Source organism: Balaenoptera musculus, chromosome 8 (assembly GCF_009873245.2).
Source record: "Balaenoptera musculus isolate JJ_BM4_2016_0621 chromosome 8, mBalMus1.pri.v3, whole genome shotgun sequence".
Lineage (NCBI taxonomy): Eukaryota > Metazoa > Chordata > Mammalia > Artiodactyla > Balaenopteridae > Balaenoptera > Balaenoptera musculus.
In genome coordinates this window covers 83,156,451-83,171,562 of record NC_045792.1, presented here as the reverse complement: position 1 = coordinate 83,171,562, position 15,112 = coordinate 83,156,451, and positions in this window count along the sequence as shown.

The following is a 15,112-nucleotide window of genomic DNA, read 5'->3' as shown; positions in this document are numbered from 1 at the left end:
TGGCATTCGGTATAGCTTTGTCAGACTGACTTAATCATTTCTACCGGAAATCTCATTAGAGCTCAGAAACCCCATAGACTTCCAAAGACTTTTACTTAAAATGTGTGTACCTGGGCAATCCATAACCAGCTAGCAACCCCTAGGAGCCTGACGGTGGTAGAAAGCACAGTTTGCGGGTAAATAGCCTGGTTAGGGGGAGGGAAAGACTACTAATCATGTAGCAGTGACTCCAGCGCTCTAGGTTCACTAATTCCCTTTCCAGGTTAAGGGATGGGGAGAGTAGTCTGTGTCTAGATGTCGAAGTCAGTCGGAGGAAGGTTCGGCAGCCCCATCAGAGCCTGAGTCTCTTATGATTCACAGCATGCGGCCACCTCTCAGCTCTGAACAGAGTGAGATATGAAGTCATTTGCAAAGCAGTGTCTATGAAATTCCGTTACACGGTGCTTTTCAATTTAAGGAAAAAGACCTTTGCGGAAACTAATTTGCAGTTGCTTTAATCATGAAGCTCAGAGATGGCGCCCTTTCCCCATCACTGCAGCTAAAAAGGCTCACACTGGTTTGCAGATTTGGTGTCCCTTTCCCCACCCCACCTCAGCTCCTGGATTCCATCTGTGGTTGTTGTACATCCCCTAATTTTTGCAATGTTTTAGACAAAAAGGAAGCCATTGTACTTAGTCTTCCTGGTGAATGTAAATATTTTGGAATCAGAACCCATTTGAAAACACTCAGAGTCAAATCAAAGCAAATGGGATGTGCGCTAGGAAGGGGATCATCCCGGGGTTGTTTCCTCTCCCCTGCCAACCTCTCCTGCCTCCCAGAGGACTGCCTCTTGGGTTTCTTTGGTCCCTTATTCACTCACAGCCCTGGGGTTGTTCAAGACCTGGAGAAGGGCAGCCAGGAGTTATAGAAAGTGAAAAGCACCTGATAGGAGTCAGGAACTCTGGGTCCAGTCTCAGCTTTGCTGTTTAACAGATTTAGTGCCTTGGGAAATTCATTTAACCTTGCTGGGTATCTCATTTATCAAATGAAGATAATTATACTTACCCTGAAGATCATATGAGGTCTGGGGGGAAGATCGGGTAACATCAAACATAAGCATGTGGGTCTGCTCACGGGGAGTTGGTGATACTGATTTATTCCAGGTTACTTACTGAGGAGTGGTTGCCTCAGTCAGAAGACCTCCTTGCTGACCAGAGCCTCTCCAAGGTAAATTTAACAGCTGCTTTAAATCCCTTTGGGCTGAACCTTTATTGCCCCTGGAATCTCATAGGGAAAATAGGAAGATTCCGGAAAGAATCAGGCACTAACTAACCCATTTTCAATCATCAGCACTTAGCACAGATTTGTTTATCAGATAGGCATTGGCTTCTTGGGGAGAAGAATAAAGAGACTGGGATGTGGAGACAGGTGGGTGTTACAGGTGGGAAGTTTTATGGCGTTTTGGGGTCACGTGGGGTGGTTGTGAATGTCTTTACAACACAGCGTTCTGATACTGTGCTCAACCCAGACTTGGATAAGATAGGGTATAAGGGTGACAGGGAACACATCAGGTACTGGTTTATTTCATTTGTTAGTGAATATTAGTCATTCTTTTTGGCTGTTAGCAACTGAACACATTTCCTGTAACTGCAGAAAACTCCCCTCTCCCAACACACACATTTAGAAACTGAAAATGCCAGGTACTTATTCTCCCAGCCTCCTTTGCACCTAAGATGCTGGCATAGGACCCAGGCTTTGTCAATGCACCTGCCTCAGGCTGTGGACCAGCAGCTACCGATGTTGATGTAGAGACTGCAGAATCCATTCTGGCCAAGATGGAGGACCAATGACAGCTACATCCCGCTTGAGATGGCAGCCATGACAGTGACCCTGTGTCAGCGTCCAGAGTGTGTCTGGGGATAGTGGCCGTGGCAGAGTTTTCTTCGGGGACTCGTTCTGGGATGTGATTTCAGGTGTTGTTCCTGGCAACATAAGCTTTAGATCCATTCTCCAGTCCTTCTGGAGCTCTGTGGGCTCTCCAAAATCCTTTCAATAAATCCCTTTTCTTCCTAAATTCACCAGACTTCATTTCTATGGGCTGCAATGAAAAATCCTGATTAACATACATATATAATATACTTCAATCCTCACAACCACCCTATGAGGTAATCTACCTATTGCTTGCATTTTATGAAAACGAGACTCAAGTGCAAGGGTGGGGGTCAGGCAAGCCTGAGTTGCAGAGTAGATATTTCAAAGTAGGAGCATTGAACTTCAGCATCCAGGCTCTTTTCCCAGGGCAAGGTTAAGTGTGAGGATGCTGAGAAGACCTCACTGCTTTGCCTGCTGGGGGGACTGGAGCGTGGCCTGACTGAACTGGTCAGGAGAAAGGAGCACTAGGAGACGCGCCCCTGTGTCACCTCTGCTGATATACGAAGTTCACTGTAAACTACATGGGGGCTATAGAAATGTATGGTACCACAAGAGCAGTAACTACAGCCATGATGATGACGATGGTGTCTTGCTAGGGGCAGTGAAGGCCTGGGTTACTCCATGGCACATTCCACAAGTGCTGTGAAGCAGCCAGTCATTTCTGAGTCCTCTCCAGCTATATTTTGCAAGAGAACTCAATTCAGTCCCTACTACTGCAGTGGAAATGTCTGCCTCTTTCGTCTTCAGCCCAACAGCAAGAGGTAAGAAGCAGCGACTCCCTGGTTTGCTGAGGTGCCCAGTGGGGAAAAACAACTTTGATTCAAGGCACAGTATGGGTTTGTGTTACTCTAGAAGACTTGAAGAACTGCCTCTTTAGCTTGGCTTACCAAAACAGTTTTCTTATTTTTGAAGATTTTGGAGGTGATTGTAGCTAATGCTGCAAGGTCTCCCTCTCTCCCTCCAGATCGTCCCAAATCCCCCCAAAACTTTGGAATTAAACACACACTTGTTAAACTTTATGACCGTGTGATAAAAGATTACAAAGCAGAGTTATAAGAAAGTAAACAGGTGACTGCCAACCTCACCTGCAGCCTCATCAGTCTGCAACCACAGCAGGGAGGAACTCTACGCATGAACTTGGTAGGGTAGGAATGGTTCATTCTATTTGCTCATGAGCTTCGGAAGTAAAAAATTTTTCTTGAACTTTTTCAGTAAATGGATTCGGGGAAGGTATTTGTCTTGGAGTGTGTGTCCTTTTCAAATAATTCACAGTCAGAAAACATACTTGCTTCTCCCTCACTTTCCATTAGGAATTGAATTTCATTCCACCATTAGCTCATAGGGTTTATTTCAAAAGAAGTGTCCACTCAGTGGCTTAATGTAAAAGCCTGGTTGACATCAGTGTAATACACGTGCCAAGCCCTCAGCTGGGCATTTAGGCTGATGGGAGGGTTCACAGCCTGCTGGCCAGTCAGGTGGTATGGACCCTTGGTCACACTTCCTCCCCCTGTGCCTGTGACCATGCTCCTTAATTGCTTAGAAGGATAAGAGATACAAGAATAAAATAGTTAAGGGGCCACCTTGGGAAGAACGGCTCCTATGGCAAAGGCAAATTACTAAAAGAAATATACTGGTTATCTCCTGCTTCTGTAGCTCTTTTTCTTAGTCCTGCTGTTACTGGCAAAGGAAGCCCAATGGATTAAAAGTAGTGAAGGTTTGCTGCATTTCTAACATGCTTTGGAAGTTTTGTAATTGTGAGGAAGGAGTCCGGTAAGGATGAGAAACCCTGGGAAATGGGAAGATCCTTATTCTTGTTCGTATGTCAGGGGATGATTTACAAGTGCAAGTTCTGGAGCAAGAGGCTGGGGTGGAACTGCGGCATTTTGTGAAAAGGCCTTAGCCTCCCCTTTCCTCACCTGAAAATGAGGGTAATAATGGTACTAACCTTAGGGGATTCCTATGCAGAGCACTTAGAAGAATCCCTAGTGCGTACATAGTCAGCGATAAAAAAGTGTTAGCTGTTGTTGTTACTATTAACATCATCACTGTTGTGCTCTGCAAATAGTGCCAGCTGCCTGCTGGTGCCCTTTGAATGGCTCCAAACCTCTCCCCTTCCCGGTCACACAGTCCTCTCCTCCTCTCGCTGGTTTTAGAGCTTCTCCAATAAAATCCCATTTCTGTGTGAGAGGGGCCCCTTTCCCAGCTATTCCTAGCTGACTCCTCAAGGGGATGGAGAAGTACCTGGGTTTGGGGAAAGGGAGCAGCTGGTCAGAGAAGGAGTGGCTGATGCCACCACCTGACCTAAGCCAATTTGCTCTGAGGATCAGAATTTGGGATCCCCAGTCAGCTCTACCCACCACCAGAGCCTCCCATCAAGACTCTTAGATAGCCTCAACCACCAGAGGGCAGACAGCAGAAGCAAGAAAAACTACAATCCTGCAGCCTGTGGACCAAAAACCACAGTTACAGAAAGATAGAGAAGATGAAAAGGCAGAGGGCTATGTACCAGATGAAGGAACAAGAAAAAACCCCAGAAAAACAACTAAATGAAGTGGAGATAGGCAACCTTCCAGAAAAAGAATTCAGAATAATGATAGTGAAGATGATCCAGGACCTCGGAATAAGAATGGAGGCAAAGATTGAGAAGATGCAAGAAATGATTAACAAAGACCTAGAAGAATTAAAGAACAAACAAACAGAGATGAACAATACAATAACTGAAATGAAAACTACACTAGAAGGAATCAATAGCAGAATAACTGAGGCAGAAGAACGGATAAGTGACCTGGAAGACAGAATGGTGGAATTCACTGCTGCGGAACAGACTAAAGAAAAAAGAATGAAAAGAAATGAAGACAGCCTAAGAGACCTCTGGGACAACATTAAACACAACAACATTTGCATTATAGGGGTCCCAGAAGGAGAAGAGAGAGAGAAAAGACCAGAGAAAATATTTGAAGAGATTATAGTCGAAAACTTCCCTAACATGGGAAAGGAAATAGCCACCCAAGTCCAGGAAGCGCAGAGAGTCCCATACAGAATAAACCCAAGGAGAAACACGCCGAGACACATAGTAATCAAACTGGTAAAAATTAAAGACAAAGAAAAATTATTGAAAGCAGCAAGGGAAAAACGACAAATAACATACAAGGGAACTCCCATAAGGTTAACAGCTGATTTCTCAGCAGAAACTCTGCAAGCCAGAAGGGAGTGGCATGATATACTTAAAGTGATGAAAGGGAAGAACCTACAACCAAGATTACTCTACCCGACAAGGATCTCATTTAGATTTGATGGAGAAATCAAAAGCTTTACAGACAAGCAAAAGCTAAGAGAATTCAGCACCACCAAACCAGCTCTACAACAAATGCTAAAGGAACTTCTCTAAGTGGGAAACACAAGAGAAGAAAAGGACCTACAAAAACAAACCCAAAACAATTAAGAAAATGGTCATAGGAACATACACATCGATAATTACCTTAAACGTGAATGGATTAAATGCCCCAACCAAAAGACATAGACTGGCTGAATGGATACAAAAACAAGACCCATATATGTGCTGTCTACAAGAGACCCACTTCAGACCTAGGGACACATACAGACTGAAAGTGAGGGGATGGAAAAAGATATTCCATGCAAATGGAAATCAAAAGAAAGCTGGAGTAGCTATACTCATATCAGATAAAATAGACTTTAAAATAAAGAATGTTACAAGAGACAAGGAAGGACACTACATAATGATCCAGGGATCAATCCAAGAAGAAGATATAACAATTATAAATATATATGCACCCAACATAGGAGCACCTCAATACATAAGGCAACTGCTAACAGCTATAAAAGAGGAAATCGACAGTAACACAATAATAGTGGGGGACTTTAACACCTCACTTACACCAATGGACAGATCATCCAAAATGAAAATAAATAAGGAAACAGAAGCTTTAAATGACACAATAGACCAGATAGATTTAATAGATATATATAGGACATTCCATCCAAAAACAGCAGATTACACGTTCTTCTCAAGTGCGCACGGAACATTCTCCAGGATAGATCACATCTTGGGTCACAAATCAAGCCTCAGTAAATTTAAGAAAATTGAAATCATATCAAGCATCTTTTCGGACCACAACGCTATGAGATTAGAAATGAATTACAGGGAAAAAAACGTAAAAAAGACAAACACATGGAGGCTAAACAATACGTTACTAAATAACCAAGAGATCACTGAAGAAATCAAAGAGGAAATCAAAAAATACCTAGAGACAAATGACAATGAAAACACGACAACCCAAAACCTATGGGATGCAGCAAAAGCAGTTCTAAGAGGGAAGTTTATAGCTATACAAGCCTACCTAAAGAAACAAGAAAAATCTCAAGTAAACAATCTAACCTTACACCTAAAGAAACTAGAGAAAGAAGAACAAACAAAACCCAAAGTTAGCAGAAGGAAAGAAATCATAAAGATCAGAGCAGAAATAAATGAAATAGAAACAAAGAAAACAATAGCAAAGATGAATAAAACTAAAAGTTGGTTCTTTGAGAAGATAAACAAAATTGATAAGCCATTAGCCAGACTCATCAAGAAAAAGAGGGAGAGGACTCAAATCAATAAAATCAGAAATGAAAAAGGAGAAGTTACAACAGACACCGCAGAAATACAAAGCATCCTAAGAGACTACTACAAGCAACTTTATGCCAATAAAATGGACAACCTGGAAGAAATGGACAAATTCTTAGAAAGGTATAACCTTCCAAGACTGAACCAGGAAGAAACAGAAAATATGAACAGACCAATCACAAGTAATGAAATTGAAACTGTGATTAAAAATCTTCCAACAAACAAAAGTCCAGGACCAGATGGCTTCACAGGTGAATTCTATCAAACATTTAGAGAAGAGCTAACACCCATCCTTCTCAAACTCTTCCAAAAAATTGCAGAGGAAGGAACACTCCCAAACTCATTCTATGAGGCCACCATCACCCTGATACCAAAACCAGACAAAGACACTACAAAAAAAGAAAATTACAGACCAATATCACTGATGAATATAGATGCAAAAATCCTCAACAAAATACTAGCAAACAGAATCCAACAACACATTAAAAGGATCATACACCACGATCAAGTGGGATTTATCCCAGGGATGCAAGGATTCTTCAATATACGCAAATCAATCAATGTGATACACCATATTAACAAATTGAAGAATAAAAACCATATGATCATCTCAATAGATGCAGAAAAAGCTTTTGACAAAATTCAACACCCATTTATGATAAAAACTCTCCAGAAAGTGGGCATAGAGGGAACCTACCTCAACATAATAAAGGCCATATATGACAAACCCAGAGCAAACATCATTCTCAATGGTGAAAAACTGAAAGCATTTCCTCTAAGATCAGGAACAAGACAAGGATGTCCACTCTCACCACTATTATTCAACATAGTTCTGGAAGTCCTAGCCACGGCAATCAGAGAAGAAAAAGAAATAAAAGGAATACAAATTGGAAAAGAAGAAGTAAAACTGTCACTGTTTGCGGATGACATGATACTATACATAGAGAATCCTAAAACTGCCACCAGAAAACTGCTAGAGCTAATTAATGAATATGGTAAAGTTGCAGGATACAAAATTAATGCACAGAAATCTCTTGCATTCCTATACACTAATGATGAAAAATCTGAAAGAGAAATTATGGAAACACTCCCATTTACCATCGCAACAAAAAGAATAAAATACCTAGGAATAAACCTACCTAGGGAGATAAAAGACCTGTATGCAGAAAACTATAAGACACTGATGAAAGAAATTAAAGATGATACCAACAGATGGAGAGATATACCATGTTCTTGGATTGGAAGAATCAACATTGTGAAAATGAGTATACTACCCAAAGCAATCTACAGATTCAATGCAATCCCTATCAAATTACCAATGGCATTTTTTACGGAGCTAGAACAAATCATCTTAAAATTTGTATGGAGTCACAAAAGACCCCGAATAGCCAAAGCAGTCTTGAGGCAAAAAATTGTAGCTGGAGGAATCAGACTCCCTGACTTCAGACTCTACTACAAAGCTACAGTAATCAAGACAATATGGTACTGGCACAAAAACAGAAACACAGATCAATGGAACAAGATAGAAAGCCCAGAGATTAACCCACGCACCTATGGTCAACTAATCTATGACAAAGGAGGCAAAGATATACAATGGAGAAAAGACAGTCTCTTCAATAAGTGGTGCTGGGAAAACTGGACAGCTACATGTAAAAGAATGAAATTAGAATACTCCCTAACACCATACACAAAAATAAACTCAAAATGGATTAGAGACCTAAATATAAGACTGGACACTATAAAACTCTTAGAGGAAAACATAGGAAGAACACTCTTTGACATAAATCACAGCAAGATCTTTTTTGATCCACCTCCTAGAGTAATGGAAATAAAAACAAAAATAAACAAGTGGGACCTAATGAAACTTCAAAGCTTTTGCACAGCAAAGGAAACCATAAACAAGACGAAAAGACAACCCTCAGAATGGGAGAAAATATTTGCAAATGAATCAACGGACAAAGGATTAATCTCCAAAATATATAAACAGCTCGTTCAGCTCAATATTAAAGAAACAAACACCCCAATCCAAAAATGGGCAGAAGACCTAAATAGACATTTCTCCAAAGAAGACATACAGACGGCCATGAAGCACATGAAAAGATGCTCGACATCACTAATTATTAGAGAAATGCAAATCAAAACTACAATGAGATATCACCTCACTCCTGTTAGAATGGGCATCATCAGAAAATCTACAAACAACAAATGCTGGAGAGGGTGTGGAGAAAAGGGAAACCTCTTGCACTGTTGGTGGGAATGTAAATTGATACAGCCACTATGGAGAACAATATGGAGGTTCCTTAAAAAACTAAAAATAGAATTACCATATGACCCAGCAATCCCACTACTGGGCATATACCCAGAGAAAACCGTAATTCAAAAAGACACATGCACCCGAATGTTCATTGCAGCACTATTTACAATAGCCAGGTCATGGAAGCAACCTAAATGCCCATCAACAGACGAATGGCTAAAGAAGATGTGGTACATATATACAATGGAATATTACTCAGCCATAAAAAGGAACGAAATTGAGTCATTTGTTGAGACGTGGATGGATCTAGAGACTGTCATACAGAGTGAAGTAAGTCAGAAAGAGAAAAACAAATATCGTATATTAATGCATGTATGTGGAACCTAGAAAAATGGTACAGATGAGCCAGTTTGCAGGGCAGAAGTTGAGACACAGATGTAGAGAATGGACATATGGACACCAAGGGGGGAAAACTGCGGTGGGGTGGGGATGGTGGTGTGCTGAATTGAGCGATTGGGATTGAAATGTATACACTGATGTGTATAAAATTGATGCCTAATAAGAACCTGCAGTATAAAAAAAAAAACCAATGGGCAAATAAACAAGGTAGTATCTAAAAAAAAAAAAAAAAAAAAAGAATTTGGGATCCTCTCCTCCCTCCAGGTGTCTCCATCAAGGTGTCTCCATCAAGGTGGGAGCAGGAATTAATCTCTTTAGCGTTACTGAAGATTCCCTAAGTTTATCTTTCCCGTTGCTTCTCTTTGCATTTGAGTGGTGTGTTCCATTTGTCAAAGATCCTTCACTTTATGATATCAGTTGAGCCTCACGAAGGCCCTGCAGGGTGAGAAGGCAGATATTATCATTCCCTTTGAGGTAATTGAGGCCCAGAGAGGTTAAGTGGTGTCCAGGGTCACAGATAATTAACTGTAGAACCTAAACCAGAATTCAAGTCTCTTTCCACTCTGCCACTTGGGTTTCCAAAGGATGGGGCCCACTGCCCTGTATTGAAGTGACCCTCCAGTGTGGTCACATGTTCCTCTGAGTTCTGACTATGTTGATTGTGAACAAGCTCAGCCTGTGAATGGGCAAAACGCCCCTGCTAAAGAGTTTGCCGCTTACTTACATGCTAACCTTCACTTTGTAGGGAAAGAAATAATCAAGTATTTTCATAATCAGCAGGCTTCAAGCTCTTTGAGTCTAGAAAATCATGTCACATGGAGGTTCAGAACACTGATTCTGGTGTCAGGGGTCTGGGTTCCTATCCTAGATTGGCCAATCAGCTGTGTCACTTTGGGAAATTTATTTACCATCTCTAGGTTTCCATTTCTTTATCTCTAGAATAGGGATAGGAATAGTCCTACATCATAGGTTCACTCTGAGAATTAGATGAGATAGGGATTATAAGAGAGATGGGAACAAAATCAGGAGGGAGTGGTGTCACAAGGACAGTTTCAAGGAGGGAATGAGAACAGGGTGAACACTGCTGTGAAGCCCAGAAGGATGAAGATTGGATTTCTCGACATAAGGTCATTGGAGACATTAATTAGGACTCTTAGTGCAGTGTTGGTACATTAATTCCTATGGGGTGGCAGGGGGTGCGGTTTGCAGAGGAAATGCCAACTGAAGAGATAGAGACAGAACGCACAAACAACTCTTTTAAAAAATGTTACTGTGAAGTGGTTAAGGGTTTGAGAGTTAGGGGTGGTGTGTGGTCAAGAGAAGGCTTAGTATTTTTTTTTGTATTATTAAGATGAGAAAATCATGAACATGTTTACTGCTGTGGGCACAGTTGAGAGGGGGAGGTTGAATTATAAAAAAGAGAAGGGAAGACAAAATGAGAGTTCCCTGAGGAACAGGAGGGGATGGGACTCAAAGCCCTGATAAAAATCCTGGCCAGGACGGGAGGAGGGGCCTTCCCATGGAGTCACAGGCTGGGTACAGATGTCACCTAAAGTGGTTAGGTAGTGAAAGCTGAGAGAGTGCTCGTGTGCTGGCTTCCTTTCTTTCTGAAATAGAAGATCAAGTCGTCTGCTGAGAGTGTGGGGTTGAGTGGGCAGGGCAGGTCAGAGATTTGAGGAGAGTGAAGGAAGTTTAAATGTCAAGGTCAGAGACCACGAGTATGAGTTAATATTGGCCAGGCTGCTATAACAGGAGACCCTCCCCCGCCAAATGCTGGGCTGAAACAAGAGAGAGGTTTATTTCTCTCTTACCAGCAGTCCAGGTTGGGGGTCTGACGGGGAGCTCAGCAGTGTTGAGGGGAGAGCCAGCCAGATCATGCAGGGCTTTGCTGGCCAAGGGAGAAACTTTGGATTTTACTCTAAGTGTGATTAAAGATACGGGAAGGGATGCAGAAGGCAGTGGGTGGATATTGGGGAGGGCACCAGGGAACCCATGTCTTACTAATGCCTAGAAGGCTGAGAAAGTCTGGCAAAGTGGAAAAGGGCAGGGGGTCTGTCCATCTCTGCCCTATGAGCATAGAGGAGCTGTGGGCTCCACCTGCATACCCCCAAATGTGTGGACCTGTTAGTGGAGAGAGGATAAGGTTTGACTTCACTCTGTCCTGAAGTCCTTCTTGCTTCTTGGACGTTCAGTTGCCCAGGGTGCTTTGCATTTACGTTAGATCATCTCACACACACACACACACACACACACACACACAAACACACTCAGATACACATACACTCATGCACTCCCACACCCGTATACATTGATTGGGCACAGGCTCTGGAATCAGGTAGATTTGGATTTAAACCCCAGCAATTGCACTTGCTAGCTGGGTGTCCTTTGAGCAGTGAATTAACCTTTTGGAGACGCCATTTCCTCCTCTATAAGATGGTGATATGACTAGAATACTCTTCATACACTTGTTGTGAAGAGCATATTAGAGAAAGCATGTTAAGCATAGTTCCTGGCATATGTTAAGTGCTCAATAAATTACAGCTACCATTATTAAGCTTAATAAGTAGTAGCTGTCATCATCATTTACTTTTTTCTAAGAAATTTCCTTTATCTATTAAAACAAAATGCCAAAATAACTCCAAAGGTACATTTCCACTTCAGAAGAGCTCTGTATCTTGAGCCAGCATTTCTCTTGCTCTCTGGGCCCGACCAGGCAGCCTGGAGTCTGGAGAGGAAGTTACGGGTGATGCTTTTCGATGGGAAACCACCTGTCCACCCTTTTCCGTTCTCCTCAGAGAAATCTGTTGTCCCAGGAAATCTTTTCTTTGGATGGCAATTTGGCTGCTAAAATGAAGTCGGGCTTTTTTGTGTCTGCGCGCAGACTGGTTCCAGGGCTCTGCTGGGGATGGAACAGCTTGTCATTAGCAGGTGATGGTGGAGCGTCCTGCTGGCGGCCCCTCCTCCTCACAGAGCCACGTGAAACCCTGCTGTCTGCTGGTGAGCACTTCTGTGTGCGCGTGCGTGCGCGTGCCCGCGTGTGGTGTTCTCATAGACTCTCCCAAGGATCTGATCTTCGTCTCGTCTGCCACCTTGAGTGGCTGTGTGTCTGTGTGTCACGGATACAGCACTACCTGTTGTCTGAACCGCCCTCCAAGAGGTCAGGACATTCCTCTTCTCCCTGAGGAGGATGTGAGTAGCTCCAGGTGAGCCATTGCAGAGACTCAGTGACTCAGCCCTGCAAGGCGTGGGGACCCTGGCCTGGGAGGCTGTTTTAGTGTGGAGAATAAATGTTTGAGTTTCTAAATCACACACTGTCAGGCCTGAAGCCCAGCTCTAACCCTTAGTAGTTGTGTAATTTTGGACAACTCATCTCTCTGAGCCCCAGTTTCTTGCTCTGTGAAATAAATTCCTGGCACATAGTAAGTGCTCAACAAGCAGTAAGTCATTGATAAGATCTGGGTCCCAGTCTTGGCCAGTAACTAGCTCAGTAGCCTTGCCTGTCGTTTCACCTTGATGTTCTGACAGGTAGACGTGTGGGGAACTCAGAAGTCTCTTCAGGCTCTGAGGTTCTGTGATGCTACCAGTGGCTCCTAGTCTACAGGTCTTGGTTCCTTTGGCCATTGCCTGTGCCTCCTGAATTACCCCTCTCTCCCGCTCCAGAGGATCATTCTTGCCAGTGTAGACACATGGTCCACTATCTCCCATCTTTAATACCTTTTTCCATCACCCTTAATCAGTTATGCATCTTTCCCAATAAACATCCTTAATGCTTTATTTCCTCAATTTCATAGGGGTGGGGATTCTGGGGAAACCAAAAAAGTGATGTGAAGGATAAAAGCTGCACAGCAGTCTTACTTCCTCCAGGTCTTGGCTCAGGAGATGCTCTGAGAAGACACCAGCTTTGTCAGTCCTCCTTGCTTGCTAATGATTGTTAATTTTATGTGTCATCATGGCTGGGCCACAGTGCCCAGATATCTGATCAAACATTATTCTGAATGTTTCTGTGAGGGTGTTTTGGATGAGATTTACATTTAAATTGGTGGACTTTGAGTAAAGCAGATTGCCCTCCATAATGTGGGTGGGCATCATCCAATCAGCTGAAAGTTTGAATAGATCAAAAGACTGACCTCCCCTGAGCAAGAGGGGATTCTGCTGCAGATGGCCTTCAAACTTGAACTATGACATCAGCTCTTCCTGAATCTACAGCCTGACTTCCTTTGGATTTGAACTGCAGCTCTTTCCTGAGTCTCCAACCAGATTTTGGACTCACCAAGCCTCTACAATTGATTGTTGATTGAGCCAATATCTTAAAATAAATTTCTATCTATCTATCTATCTATCTATCTATCTATCTATCTATCTATCTATCTATCTATCTACATCTATATCTGTATCCTGTTGGTTCTGTTTCTCTGGAAAACTCTGACCAATATACTATTCAACCTCAGCCTCTTAGTGTATGTCCTTCTCCCTGGTTCTGGGTTTCTTCTCTTCTCATAGAACTTTTATCCTGACAGCTACATAATTCAGGAGAAAAGTGACCCAGTAAACTCTGTCATACCAAGGCATTAGAGACAGATGTGTCCCCTCCCATGCGAGGCTCAACTGTAGCAGAGGAAGAGGGCAATGCTCAATACAAACATCACCAAGAATGGGCACTCAGGCATCAGTGGGGATGTCACCTCACATGTCCAGAAAACTAGGTCTGGTAACAGTATAGCACTAAAGAAGAGCCACCTGCAATGAGAAAAAGATGAAAACCTTACCCACCTGGTCCAGCTGAGTGATGAAAAGGAAAAGGGTTTGGGGTCTTAAACCTTTGGCTTAAATCTTGGCCTTAAATCTTTCTTGGGTGTCTTTGGGCAAATCCCTTAACTTCTCCAAGCCTTAGTTTCCTCATCTGTAAATTGATGCCTTAATAGGGCATAGGATAGCTATGAAAATCAAGTGAATAAACACATGTAACCTGCCTCGCATATGGTAGGAGCTAAACCAATGCTAGCTTCTTTATCCTCTTAAGAGAGAGATTTATTTGGGGGTAGGCAGGGACAGTGAGAGTTAAACCTATATGAGAAGTCGCAGCAACTGTGGGATAGAGTGCATCTTTCCATGGTGACTTCCCTGTGTTCTGGGTTTGCAGATGTGCATTTAACTGCAGGAGCAGCAGACCTGTAACAAGCCATTCACCTTTGCAAAGTGGCCTGGGAGAGCTTCCCCTTGCACTCTCCTTCTGCGGTTGTTTCAGGGCACGGATAGGAGCAGGATTGCCATGCCTCGTAGCCTTTGAGGGAGACTCTTTCTTCTTTTGTCCCACCATGCGTCTCTGAGCCCACCTGGGTCATACCTGCATTGATCAGAGTAAGGCCGAATCCAAGGTGCTCTTCCTTCTGTGGTCCCCTGGGGGAAATGGCATAGACATCATGAGAATGAAGATGCAACAAAAGCCTCAAGAACAAAGAAAAAGGCCACACACCTTGCCCTTCTGCTCGACTTGAAGACATTCAGTTTATATCTGTTGTCCTAATGAGTAGCTTTTGAGAAATTTCATTTTGCTCTGGGCTAATCTTTCTAATTCAAAACTATCAGTCCATATTTTCAAAAGGAAATTCCCTTTTTGCAAATATCTGGGAAAACCTAAAAATTTCCAACCATGTATTCTTCCTGGTTTGTCATTCTTCATAAAGCCTACCTTGATTTGGGAATGGAGAAACTAGCCTTATCTCAGATCTGCTTTTTTCAGCACAGGGGGCTAATAGAAAATGACATTGCCTGGTGTAGGTTCCCTGTACTGACTTGCATCTCACGTGGGATTCACAAAGTGATTGATGTACATTTAGTGAGGGGCTGCTGTGTTCCCTGATGGTGCTGGGTACTGTGGGGACACATGGAAGGAAAGAAGAGTAAGTCATGGCAACCAGCTCTCA